Genomic DNA, 15,209 nt, shown 5'->3' on the forward strand with positions numbered 1-15,209 from the left:
CTACTGTAGATCTTCATTACAAAAGTGTTTTAATCAAATATTTGGTCAATTATTTATTTGGAAATTCACTGAGGAGGATGGTCCTCCCGTTCCTCCTCTGAGCAGACTCTAACTGAAATTCACTGAGGAGGATGGTCCTCCCGTTCCTCCTCTGAGCAGACTCTAACTGAAATTCACTGAGGAGGACGGTCCTCCGCTTCCTCCTCTGAGCAGACTCTACCTGAAATTCACAGAGGAAGACAGTCTTCCCCTTCCTCCTCTGAGAAGCCTCTAATGAAATTCACTGAGGAGGATGGTCCTCCCCTTCCTCCTCTGACAGACTCTAACTGAAATTCACTTCTATGTGCATTATAGTAGTGTTTGGTCACGTATTCCGAGCAACGATTACATCAAACTTTAGTTTGTTAAGTAGCATTAGTACGTCAACATAAAAAAATACTAATTTGTCTATGATTTATTGTGTACAACATGAAATAAGTGCCTACATTAACAGCTAATTTGCATATTAACTGTCAATGCTGTCAGCCAAACTGTTGACTGGTGCTGTGTATAACCCCTGACAATCTCATGTTGATTGGACATTACAGTCTTGAGATATTTCAGTTCCTGTTTGTTCATCTGTGCTATTCTGGTACACTCTTTGGAAAAGGCTCGGCCATTGACCTGTGCATTATCTGTGCATTATCTCCCGTAACATTTTGACCCAGGAATTCTGACAAACAAATTATAATATCTCGGCAACAGTAAGGCCTACAGACATCCAACAAAGTATATGTGCTACAGTATCATTTAGTTCAGCTCTAAAAGCAATGCTTATTTTAACCCCTTAACACACACTACTGACTACAACCACAACTGACTAAACCGCTACTGACTACAACCAAAACTGACTATAGCCACTACTGACTACAACTACTACTGACCACAAACACCACGGACTACAACTGCTAGAGACTACAGCCACTACTGGATACAACCACTACTGACTACAACCACTACTGACTACAGCCACTACTGAATACAACTACTAGTGACTACAACCACTGCTGACTACAACCACTACTGATACAACTACTACTGACTACAACCACTACTGACTACAGCCACTACTGACTAAAACCACTACTGACTACAGCCACTACTGATTACAGCCACTACTGACTACAACCACTACTGACTACAACTACTACTGATTACAACTACTACTGACTACAAGCACTACTGACTACAAGCACTACTGACTACAACTACTACTGACTACAACCACTACTGACTACAGCCACTACTGACTACAACCACTACTGACTACAACTACTACTGACTACAACCACTACTGACTACAGCCACTACTGAATACAACTACTAGTGACTACAGCCACTACTGACTACAACCACTACTGACTACAACTATTTTGATGTGTATCTCTGACCTGGGTGATGCCACGGCAGCCATTTTGATGTGTAGCTCTGACCTGGGTGATGTCACGGCAGCCATTTTGATGTGTAGCTCTGACCTGGGTGATGTCACGGCAGCCATTTTCATGTGTAGCTCTGACCTGGGTGATGTCACGGCAGCCATTTTGATGTGTAGCTCTGACCTGGGTGATGTCACGGCAGCCATTTTGATGTGTAGCTCTGACCTGGGTGATGCCACGGCAGCCATTTTGATGTGTAGCTCTGACCTGGGTGATGCCACGGCAGCCATTTTGATGTGTAGCTCTGACCTGGGTGATGCCACGGCAGCCATTTTGATGTGTAGCTCTGACCTGGGTGATGCCACGGCAGCCATTTTGATGTGTAGCTCTGACCTGGGTGATGTAAACGCAGTGGTGGAAAAAGTAACCAATGTAATACTTGAGTAAAAGAAAAGACACCTGACTCAATGACTCAAGTAAAAGTGAAATTCACAAAGGAAAAAACTACTTGAGTAAAAGTCTGAAGGTATTTTCTTTAAAATATACTGAAGTATCAAAAGTAAATGTCATTGGTAAAATATACTTATTAAAAGTAAAAGTACAAATAATTTCAAATTATTCTATTACGCCATCCATTTTGTTGTTATTTTAATATACAGATAGTCAGGGGGCTCAGTCCAACACTCAGGCAGCGTAGCCTAGTGGTTAGAGTGTTGGACTCGTAACCGGGGACTCAGTCCAACACTCAGGCAGCGTAGCCTAGTGGTTAGAGTGTTGGACTCGTAACCGGGGGCTCAGTCCAACACTCAGGCAGCGTAGCCTAGTGGTTAGAGTGTTGGACTCGTAACCGGGGGCTCAGTCCAACACTGAGGCAGCGTAGCCTAGTGGTTAGAGTGTTGGACTCGTAACCGGGGACTCAGTCCAACACTCAGGCAGCGTAGCCTAGTGGTTAGAGTGTTGGACTCGTAACCGGGGGCTCAGTCCAACACTCAGGCAGCGTAGCCTAGTGGTTAGAGTGTTGGACTCTAAACCGGGGGCTCAGTCCAACACTCAGGCATCATTTAAAAACCAAGCGTTTATGTTTAGTGAGTCTGCCAGATCAGAGGCAGTAGGGATGACCTAGGATGTTCTCTGTTTAGTGAGTCTGCCAGATCAGAGGCAGTAGGGATGACCAGGGATGTTCTCTGTTTAGTGAGTCTGCCAGATCAGAGGCAGTAGGAATGACCTAGGATGTTCTCCTGATAAGTGTGTGAATTGGAGCATTTTCCTGTCATGCTAAGCATTCAGAATGTACATTTGGATGTCAGGGAAAATGTATGGAGTAAAAAGTACATTATTTTCTTGAGGATTGTAGTGATGTAAAAGTTGTCGAAAATATATTTAGTAAAGTAAACTACAAATACCCCAAAAAACGCTTAAATAGTACTTTAAAGTATTTTTACTGAAGTGCTTTACACCACTGATGCCACGGCAGCCATTTTGATGTGTAGACCTGGGTGATGCCACGGCAGCCATTTTGATGTGTAGACCTGGGTGATGCCACGGCAGCCATTTTGATGTGTAGACCTGGGTGATGCCACGGCAGCCATTTTGATGTGTAGACCTGGGTGATGCCACGACAGACATTTTGATGTGTAGACCAGGGTGATGCCACGACTGACATTTTGATGCGTGGACCTGGGTGATGCCACGACAGACATTTTGATGTCTGGACCTGGGTGATGCCACGACAGCCATTATGATGTGTAGACCTGGGTGATGCCACGACAGACATTCTGATGTGTAGACCTGGGTGATGCCACGACAGCCATTTTGATGTGTAGACCTGGGTGATGCCACGACAGCCATTCTGATGTGTAGACCTGGGTGATGCCACGACAGACATTCTGATGTGTAGACCTGGGTGATGCCACGACAGCCATTTTGATGTGTAGACCTGGGTGATGCCACGACAGCCATTTTGATGTCTGGACCTGGGTGATGCCACGACAGCCATTCTGATGTGTAGACCTGGGTGATGCCACGACAGACATTCTGATGTGTAGACCTGGGTGATGCCACGACAGACATTTTGATGTGTAGACCTGGGTGATGCCACGACAGCCATTCTGATGTGTAGACCTGGGTGATGCCACGACAGCTATTCTGATGTGTAGACCTGGGTGATGCCACGACAGACATTTTGATGCGTGGACCTGGGTGATGCCACGGCAGCCATTTTGATGTGTAGACCTGACCTGGGTGATGCCACGACAGCCATTTTGATGTCTGGACCTGGGTGATGCCACGACAGCTATTCTTATGTGTAGACCTGGGTGATGCCACGACAGACATTTTGATGCGTGGACCTGGGTGATGCCACGACAGACATTTTGATGTGTAGACCTGGGTGATGCCACGGCAGCCATTTTGATGTGTAGACCTGGGTGATGCCACGACAGACATTTTGATGTGTAGACCAGGGTGATGCCACGACTGACATTTTGATGCGTGGACCTGGGTGATGCCACGACAGACATTTTGATGTCTGGACCTGGGTGATGCCACGACAGCCATTATGATGTGTAGACCTGGGTGATGCCACGACAGACATTCTGATGTGTAGACCTGGGTGATGCCACGACAGCCATTTTGATGTGTAGACCTGGGTGATGCCACGACAGCCATTCTGATGTGTAGACCTGGGTGATGCCACGACAGACATTCTGATGTGTAGACCTGGGTGATGCCACGACAGCCATTTTGATGTGTAGACCTGGGTGATGCCACGACAGCCATTTTGATGTCTGGACCTGGGTGATGCCACGACAGCCATTCTGATGTGTAGACCTGGGTGATGCCACGACAGACATTCTGATGTGTAGACCTGGGTGATGCCACGACAGACATTTTGATGTGTAGACCTGGGTGATGCCACGACAGCCATTCTGATGTGTAGACCTGGGTGATGCCACGACAGCTATTCTGATGTGTAGACCTGGGTGATGCCACGACAGACATTTTGATGCGTGGACCTGGGTGATGCCACGACAGACATTTTGATGTGTAGACCTGGGTGATGCCACGGCAGCCATTCTGATGTGTAGACCTGGGTGATGCCACGACAGACATTTTCATGTGTAGACCTGGGTGATGCCACGACAGACATTTTGATGCGTGGACCTGGGTGATGCCACGACATACATTTTGATGTGTAGACCTGGGTGATGCCACGACAGCCATTCTGATGTGTAGACCTGGGTGATGCCACGACAGACATTTTGATGTGTAGACCTGGGTGATGCCACCACAGCCATTTTGATGTCTGGACCTGGGTGATGCCACGACAGCCATTCTGATGTGTAGACCTGGGTGATGCCACCACAGCCATTCTGATGTGTAGACCTGGGTGATGCCACCACAGCCATTCTGATGTGTAGACCTGGGTGATGCCACGACAGCCATTCTGATGTGTAGACCTGGGTGATGCCACGACAGCCATTTTGATGTGTAGACCTGGGTGATGCCACAACAGCCATTTTGATGTGTAGACCTGGGTGATGCCACGGCAGCCATTTTGATGTGTAGACCTGGGTGATGCCACGGCAGCCATTTTGATGTGTAGACCTGGGTCATGCCACGGCAGCCTTTTTGATGTGTAGACCTGGGTGATGCCACGACAGACATTCTGATGTGTAGACCTGGGTGATGCCACGACAGCCATTTTGATGTGTAGACCTGGGTGATGCCACGACAGCCATTTTGATGTCTGGACCTGGGTGATGCCACGACAGCCATTCTGATGTGTAGACCTGGGTGATGCCACGACAGACATTCTGATGTGTAGACCTGGGTGATGCCACGACAGACATTTTGATGTGTAGACCTAGGTGATGCCACGACAGCCATTCTGATGTGTAGACCTAGGTGATGCCACGACAGCTATTCTGATGTGTAGACCTGGGTGATGCCACGACAGACATTTTGATGCGTGGACCTGGGTGATGCCACGACAGACATTTTGATGTGTAGACCTGGGTGATGCCACGGCAGCCATTCTGATGTGTAGACCTGGGTGATGCCACGACAGCCATTTTGATGTGTAGACCTGGGTGATGCCACAACAGCCATTTTGATGTGTAGACCTGGGTGATGCCACGGCAGCCATTTTGATGTGTAGACCTGGGTGATGCCACGGCAGCCATTTTGATGTGTAGACCTGGGTCATGCCACGGCAGCCTTTTTGATGTGTAGACCTGGGTGATGCCACGACAGACATTCTGATGTGTAGACCTGGGTGATGCCACGACAGACATTCTGATGTGTAGACCTGGGTGATGCCACGACAGCCATTTTGATGTGTAGACCTGGGTGATGCCACGACAGCCATTTTGATGTCTGGACCTGGGTGATGCCACGACAGCCATTCTGATGTGTAGACCTGGGTGATGCCACGACAGACATTCTGATGTGTAGACCTGGGTGATGCCAGGAACAGACATTTTGATGTGTAGACCTAGGTGATGCCACGACAGCCATTCTGATGTGTAGACCTAGGTGATGCCACGACAGCTATTCTGATGTGTAGACCTGGGTGATGCCACGACAGACATTTTGATGCGTGGACCTGGGTGATGCCACGACAGCCATTCTGATGTGTAGACCTGGGTGATGCCACGACAGACATTTTGATGTGTAGACCTGGGTGATGCCACCACAGCCATTTTGATGTCTGGACCTGGGTGATGCCACGACAGCCATTTTGATGTGTAGACCTGGGTGATGCCACAACAGCCATTCTGATGTGTAGACCTGGGTGATGCCACGGCAGCCATTTTGATGTGTAGGCCTGGGTGATGCCACGGCAGCCATTTTGATGTGTAGACCTGGGTGATGCCACGACAGCCATTCTGATATGTAGACCTGGGTGATGCCACGACAGCCATTTTGATGTGTAGACCTGGGTGATGCCACAACAGACATTTTGATGTGTAGACCTGGGTGATGTCACGGCAGCCATTTTGATGTGTAGACCTGGGTGATGCCACGGCAGCCTTTTTGATGTGTAGACCTGGGTGATGCCACGGCAGCCATTTTGATGTGTAGACCTGGGTGATGCCACGACAGACATTTTGATGTGTAGACCTGGGTGATGCCACGACAGCCATTTTGATGTGTAGACCTGGGTGATGCCACAACAGACATTTTGATGTGTAGACCTGGGTGATGCCACGGCAGCCATTTTGATGTGTAGACCTGGGTGATGCCACGGCAGCCATTTTGATGTGTAGACCTGGGTGATGCCACGGCAGCCATTTTGATGTGTAGACCTGGGTGATGCCACGGCAGCCATTTTGATGTGTAGACCTGGGTGATGCCACGACAGCCATTCTGATGTGTAGACCTGGGTGATGCCACAACAGACATTCTGATTTGTAGACCTGGGTGATGCCACGACAGCCATTTTGTGTCAGATATCATCACCTCATATCAACCATCACTGTGGAGTGGTATTAGAGATCAGGGGGTTGGCCGGTCGCTTTAAATACTTCTAGGGTTGCAACATGCTGGTAACTTTCTTAAAATTCCTTAGTTTCCCAGAAATCGCAGTTGGAATATTCCTGGAATAAGAAAACAAATATCTGGGAATCTGGAGACCCGCAAGCTGGATTTCTGGAAGTGTGTTTTTTGGGAAAGTGACCAGTATTTTGCAGCCCTAATTACAGTAATCTATTACATAGTGTCCAAGCACAGTTCTACATGAACCACGTCCCATATCAACTATACGGACATCCTCGTTCTAAGCTACTCCAGAGATCCTCGTTCTCAGCTACTCCAGAGATCCTCGTTATCAGCTACTCCAGAGATCCTCGTTCTCAGCTACTCCAGAGATCCTCGTTATCAGCTACTCCAGAGATCCTCGTTCTCAGCTACTCCAGAGATCCTCGTTCTCAGCTACTCCAGAGATCCTCGTTATCAGCTACTCCAGATATCCTCTTTCTCAGCTACTCCAGAGATCCTCGTTCTCAGCTACTCCAGATATCCTCTTTCTCAGCTACTCCAGAGATCCTCGTTCTCAGCTACTCCAGAGATCCTCATTCTCAACTACTCCAGATATCCTCGTTCTCAGCTACTCCAGAGATCCTCGTTCTCAGCTACTCCAGATATCCTCTTTCTCAGCTGCTCCAGAGATCCTCGTTCTCAGCTCCTCCAGAGATCCTTGTTCTCAGCTACACCAGAGCATGTATTGAATTAAACTGCTAGACTGTGCCTTGACAAAACATACTTTCTAGCAGAGGAGGAGCAGAGGAGGAGCAGAGGAGAGGGGAAACTAGTGGAAGTGGAGAGGAAGAAGACAACGTCAGAATGAGAAAGACCCTGGCTCATCCCTCGCTCTGGAAAACATACTAATGAACTTCCAAATCCACCTTCGGCTAATTAACCATGATACCCTGTGACATGGATAGACGGAGAGAGGCAGAGAACTATATTCAATTCAATTCAAGGGGCTTTATTGGCATGGGAAACACGTGCCAAAGCAAGTGAGGTAGATAATATAAAAAAGGGGAAATAAACAATAAAAATGAACAGTAAACATTACACATACAGGACATTACACATACAGAAGTTTCAAAACTATATCTACAGGTGTTAAGGTGCGATTTGGGAGACACTCCTAGTGTCATTAGTGTTAATTGCTGCTCTTTCATCTAACTGCAAGGCCACTCCTTATCAGACACTTATCATGCATACTAACATCTGTCCGTGTGTGTGTGTGTGTGTGTGTGTGTGTGTGTGTGTGTGTGTGTGTGTGTGTGTGTGTGTGTGAATGCGTTTGTGTGTGTGTGTGTGTGTGTGTGTGTGTGTGTGTGTGTGTGTGTGTGTGTGTGTGTGTGTGTGAATGCGTTGGTGTGTGTGTGTGTGTGTGTGTGTGTGTGTGTGTGTGTGTGTGTGTGTGTGTGTGAATGCGTTGGTGTGTGTGTGGGTCAGAACAGTCAAAACTTTCTCTATTCCTCCCTGAGGACTACAACACAAAGGCTTCTCCAATCATTATTATATTCTGGACACGCATGCAGGCAAACACACACACACACACACACACACACACACACACACACACACACACACACACACACACACACACACACACACACACACACACACACACACCAACGCATTCACACACACACACACACACACACACACACACACACACACACACACACACACACACACACACTCGAGGATGTTTGGTATTCAGTAGTATTCTCTGTTCCTCTGGCTCTTGTGTTTTTCTGACAGGTTGACCTTTCTCTATTTCCTGCAATACACACTGTATCATCACACACACACACACACACACACACACACACACACACACACACACACACACACACACACACACACACACACACACACACACACACACACACACACACACACACACACACACACACACACACACACACACATGAGCACAAAAGTGCATACATGAAATGTTCCCACAAACGTCAATATATGCCTTCCTTGGCGCAACCCCGAAAAAAGCAAAACTATTACACAGCAATCAAACCCATGAGTTGTGTTTGAGAGAGAGAGAAAGAGAGAGAGAGAGAGACCGGGAGAGGATCGAGATCGAGAGAGAGAGAGACCGGGAGAGGATCGAGAGAGAGAGAGAGACAGGGAGAGGATCGAGGGAGAGAGAGAGAGTGAGGCCGAGCTCAGACCACCGTGCTACAACAGCTTACAGAGCTCCAGCAAGTCGCGAGATGACTTGATCACAACAGAGGGTTGTAGTGAAGTATTTTGGTGTATGGCTTCCCCTAATCATACCCCTAATCATACCCCTAATCATACCCCTAATCATACCCCTAAACTTACACCTAATCATACCCCTAATCATACCCCTAATCATACCCCTAATCATACCCCTAATCATACCCCTAAACTTACCCCTAATCATACCCCTAATCATACCCCTAATCATACCCCTAATCATACCCCTAATCATACCCCTAAACTTACCCCTAATCATACCCCTAAACTTAACCATGAGGGGTTAAAGCCTGAATGTAACTTTCTGTGTTACTTCTGTTTGAATCCTGTTACCAGGCAGAATTCCAGCTATAATCGTGAAGAATTAATAGGTCAAAAATATAACGTTCATCCACGTTATGGAACATTTGGACGTGAAACTATGAGACCTTGTTGAGCACGGACGTGGACCCACACACAAGTATTCCTGTTATAATCTATGAGACCTTGTTGAGCACGGACGTGGACCCACACACAAGAATTCCTGTTATAATCTATGAGACCTTGTTGAGCACGGACGTGGACCCACACACAAGAATTCCTGTTATAATCTATGAGACCTTGTTGAGCACGGACGTGGACCCACACACAAGAATTCCTGTTATAATCTATGAGACCTTGTTGAGCACGGACGTGGACCCACACACAAGAATTCCTGTTATAATCTATGAGACCTTGTTGAGCACGGACGTGGACCCACACACAAGAATTCATGGCTGTGCAGGCATTTGTTCCAGCCCCGCAATAATATACCTGCTTCAGCTAATCATGGCTGAAGACCATTAACAGTTGTAACAGCTCTACAGATCCAGGATCAGTCAATGTGAGGGGAGGAGGCTAGTTAAATGTTGATTTGTCTTGTTATTCCATATTGGGAGACAGTCTAATACAATGGTTCCCTCCCTCCCTCCCTAATACAATGGTTCCCTCCCTCCCTCCCTCCCTAATACAATGGTTCCCTCCCTCCCTCCCTAATGAAATGGTTCCCTCCCTCCCTAATGAAATGGTTCCCTCCCTCCCTAATACAATGGTTCCCTCCCTCCCTCCCTCCCTAATAAAATGGTTCCCTCCCTCCCTCCCTAATAAATGGTTCCCTCCCTCCCTAATACAATGGTTCCCTCCCTCCCTCCCTCCCTAATACAATGGTTCCCTCCCTCCCTCCCTCCCTAATACAATGGTTCCCTCCCTCCCTCCCTCCCTAATACAATGGTTCCCTCCCTCCCTCCCTAATGAAATGGTTCCCTCCCTCCCTAATGAAATGGTTCCCTCCCTCCCTAATACAATGGTTCCCTCCCTCCCTCCCTAATACAATGGTTCCCTCCCTCCCTCCCTAATACAATGGTTCCCTCCCCCTCCCTCCCTAATACAATGGTTCCCTCCCTCCCTCCCTAATAAATGGTTCCCTCCCTCCCTAATGAAATGGTTCCCTCCCTCCCTCCCTAATACAATGGTTCCCTCCCTCCCTCCCTCCCTAATAAAATGGTTCCCTCCCTCCCTCCCTAATGAAATGGTTCCCTCCCTCCCTAATACAATGGTTCCCTCCCTCCCTCCCTCCCTAATACAATGGTTCCCTCCCTCCCTCCCTCCCTAATACAATGGTTCCCTCCCTCCCTCCCTCCCTAATACAATGGTTCCCTCCCTCCCTCCCTAATGAAATGGTTCCCTCCCTCCCTAATGAAATGGTTCCCTCCCTCCCTAATACAATGGTTCCCTCCCTCCCTCCCTCCCTAATACAATGGTTCCCTCCCTCCCTCCCTAATGAAATGGTTCCCTCCCTCCCTCCCTCCCTAATGAAATGGTTCCCTCCCTCCCTCCCTCCCTAATACAATGGTTCCCTCCCTCCCTCCCTACCTAATAAAATGGTTCCCTCCCTCCCTCCCTAATACAATGGTTCCCTCCCTCCCTCCCTAATACAATGGTTCCCTCCCTCCCTCCCTAATGAAATGGTTCCCTCCCTCCCTCCCTCCCTAATACAATGGTTCCCTCCCTCCCTCCCTAATACAATGGTTCCCTCCCTCACTAATAAAATGGTTCCCTCCCTCCCTCCCTCCCTAATGAAATGGTTCCCTCCCTCCCTCCCTCCCTAATAAAATGGTTCCCTCCCTCCCTCCCTAATAAAATGGTTCCCTCCCTCCCTCCCTAATAAAATGGTTCCCTCCCTCCCTCCCTAATAAAATGGTTCCCTCCCTCCCTCCCTAATAAAATGGTTCCCTCCCTCCCTCCCTAATAAAATGGTTCCCTCCCTCCCTCCCTAATAAAATGGTTCTCTCCCTCCCTAATAAAATGGTTCCCTCCCTCCCTCCCTAATAAAATGGTTCCCTCCCTCCCTCCCTAATAAAATGGTTCCCTCCCTCCCTCCCTAATAAAATGGTTCCCTCCCTCCCTCCCTAATAAAATGGTTCCCTCCCTCCCTCCCTAATACAATGGTTCCCTCCCTCCCTCCCTAATACAATGGTTCCCTCCCTCCCTCCCTAATACAATGGTTCCCTCCCTCCCTCCCTAATACCCCTCCCTCCCTCCTAAATACAATGGTTCCCTCCCTCCCTCCCTCCCTAATACAATGGTTCCCTCCCTCCCTCCCTCCCTAATAAAATGGTTCCCTCCCTCCCTCCCTAATAAAATGGTTCCCTCCCTCCCTAATAAAATGGTTCCCTCCCTCCCTAATAAAATGGTTCCCTCCCTCTCTCCCTAATAAAATGGTTCCCTCCCTCCCTAATAAAATGGTTCCCTCCCTCCCTCCCTAATAAAATGGTTCCCTCCCTCCCTCCCTAATACAATGGTTCCCTCCCTCCCTCCCTAATAAAATGGTTCCCTCCCTCCCTCCCTAATAAAATGGTTCCCTCCCTCCCTCCCTAATACAATGGTTCCCTCCCTCCCTCCCTAATAAAATGGTTCCCTCCCTCCCTCCCTAATACCCCTCCCTCCCTCCCTAATAAAATGGTTCCCTCCCTCCCTCCCTAATAAAATGGTTCCCTCCCTCCCTCCCTAATACAATGGTTCCCTCCCTCCCTCCCTAATAAAATGGTTCCCTCCCTCCCTCCCTAATAAAATGGTTCCCTCCCTCCCTCCCTAATAAAATGGTTCCCTCCCTCCCTCCCTAATACAATGGTTCCCTCCCTCCCTCCCTAATAAAATGGTTCCCTCCCTCCCTCCCTAATAAAATGGTTCCCTCCCTCCCTCCCTCCCTAATAAAATGGTTCCCTCCCTCCCTCCCTAATAAAATGGTTCCCTCCCTCCCTAATAAAATGGTTCCCTCCCTCCCTCCCTAATAAAATGGTTCCCTCCCTCCCTCCCTAATAAAATGGTTCCCTCCCTCCCTCCCTAATACAATGGTTCCCTCCCTCCCTCCCTAATACAATGGTTCCCTCCCTCCCTCCCTAATACAATGGTTCCCTCCCTCCCTCCCTAATAAAATGGTTCCCTCCCTCCCTCCCTAATAAAATGGTTCCCTCCCTCCCTCCCTAATAAAATGGTTCCCTCCCTCCCTCCCTAATAAAATGGTTCCCTCCCTCCCTCCCTAATAAAATGGTTCCCTCCCTCCCTCCCTAATAAAATGGTTCCCTCCCTCCCTCCCTAATAAAATGGTTCCCTCCCTCCCTCCCTAATACAATGGTTCCCTCCCTCCCTCCCTAATAAAATGGTTCCCTCCCTCCCTCCCTAATAAAATGGTTCCCTCCCTCCCTCCCTAATACAATGGTTCCCTCCCTCCCTCCCTAATACAATGGTTCCCTCCCTCCCTCCCTAATACAATGGTTCCCTCCCTCCCTCCCTAATACAATGGTTCCCTCCCTCCCTCCCTAATACAATGGTTCCCTCCCTCCCTCCCTAATAAAATGGTTCCCTCCCTCCCTCCCTAATAAAATGGTTCCCTCCCTCCCTCCCTAATAAAATGGTTCCCTCCCTCCCTCCCTAATAAAATGGTTCCCTCCCTCCCTCCCTAATAAAATGGTTCCCTCCCTCCCTCCCTAATACAATGGTTCCCTCCCTCCCTCCCTAATACAATGGTTCCCTCCCTCCCTCCCTAATAAAATGGTTCCCTCCCTCCCTCCCTAATAAAATGGTTCCCTCCCTCCCTCCCTAATACAATGGTTCCCTCCCTCCCTCCCTAATAAAATGGTTCCCTCCCTCCCTCCCTAATAAAATGGTTCCCTACCTCCCTCCCTAATAAAATGGTTCCCTCCCTCCCTCCCTAATACAATGGTTCCCTCCCTCCCTCCCTAATAAAATGGTTCCCTACCTCCCTCCCTAATAAAATGGTTCCCTCCCTCCCTAATAAAATGGTTCCCTCCCTCCCTCCCTAATAAAATGGTTCCCTCCCTCCCTAATAAAATGGTTCCCTCCCTCCCTCCCTAATAAAATGGTTCCCTCCCTCCCTCCCTAATAAAATGGTTCCCTCCCTCCCTCCCTAATAAAATGGTTCCCTACCTCCCTCCCTAATAAAATGGTTCCCTCCCTCCCTAATAAAATGGTTCCCTCCCTCTCTCCCTAATAAAATGGTTCCCTCCCTCCCTCCCTAATAAAATGGTTCCCTCCCTCCCTCCCTAATACAATGGTTCCCTCCCTCCCTCCTCCCTAATAAAATGGTTCCCTCCCTCCCTCCCTAATACAATGGTTCCCTCCCTCCCTCCCTAATACAATGGTTCCCTCCCTCCCTCCCTAATACAATGGTTCCCTCCCTCCCTCCCTAATAAAATGGTTCCCTCCCTCCCTCCCTAATAAAATGGTTCCCTCCCTCCCTCCCTAATAAAATGGTTCCCTCCCTCCCTCCCTAATAAAATGGTTCCCTCCCTCCCTCCCTCCCTCCCTCCCTAATAAAATGGTTCCCTCCCTCCCTCCCTAATAAAATGGTTCCCTCCCTCCCTCCCTAATAAAATGGTTCCCTCCCTCCCTCCCTAATAAAATGGTTCCCTCCCTCCCTCCCTAATAAAATGGTTCCCTCCCTCCCTCCCTAATAAAATGGTTCCCTCCCTCCCTCCCTAATAATAATGGTTCCCTCCCTCCCTCCCTAATAAAATGGTTCCCTCCCTCCCTCCCTAATAAAATGGTTCCCTCCCTCCCTCCCTAATAAAATGGTTCCCTCCCTCCCTCCCTCCCTAATAAAATGGTTCCCTCCCTCCCTCCCTAATAAAATGGTTCCCTCCCTCCCTCCCTCCCTAATAAAATGGTTCCCTCCCTCCCTCCCTAATAAAATGGTTCCCTCCCTCCCTCCCTAATAAAATGGTTCCCTCCCTCCCTCCCTCCCTAATAAAATGGTTCCCTCCCTCCCTCCCTAATAAAATGGTTCCCTCCCTCCCTCCCTAATACAATGGTTCCCTCCCTCCCTCCCTCCCTAATAAAATGGTTCCCTCCCTCCCTCCCTAATAAAATGGTTCCCTCCCTCCCTCCCTAATAAAATGGTTCCCTCCCTCCCTCCCTAATACAATGGTTCCCTCCCTCCCTCCCTAATAAAATGGTTCCCTCCCTCCCTCCCTAATAAAATGGTTCCCTCCCTCCCTCCCTAATAAAATGGTTCCCTCCCTCCCTCCCTAATAAAATGGTTCCCTCCCTCCCTCCCTAATACAATGGTTCCCTCCCTCCCTCCCTCCCTAATAAAATGGTTCCCTCCCTCCCTCCCTAATAAAATGGTTCCCTCCCTCCCTCCCTAATAAAATGGTTCCCTCCCTCCCTCCCTCCCTAATAAAATGGTTCCCTCCCTCCCTCCCTAATAAAATGGTTCCCTCCCTCCCTCCCTAATAAAATGGTTCCCTCCCTCCCTCCCTAATAAAATGGTTCCCTCCCTCCCTCCCTAATAAAATGGTTCCCTCCCTCCCTCCCTAATAAAATGGTTCCCTGCCTCCCTCCCTAATAAAATGGTTCCCTCCCTCCCTCCCTAATAAAATGGTTCCCTCCCTCCCTCCCTAATACAATGGTTCCCTCCCTCCCTCCCTCCCTAATAAAATGGTTCCCTCCCTCCCTCCCTAATAAAATGGTTCCCTCCCTCCCTCCCTAATAAAATGGTTC

This window comes from Oncorhynchus clarkii, chromosome 10 (genome assembly GCF_045791955.1).
Source record: "Oncorhynchus clarkii lewisi isolate Uvic-CL-2024 chromosome 10, UVic_Ocla_1.0, whole genome shotgun sequence".
NCBI lineage: Eukaryota > Metazoa > Chordata > Actinopteri > Salmoniformes > Salmonidae > Oncorhynchus > Oncorhynchus clarkii.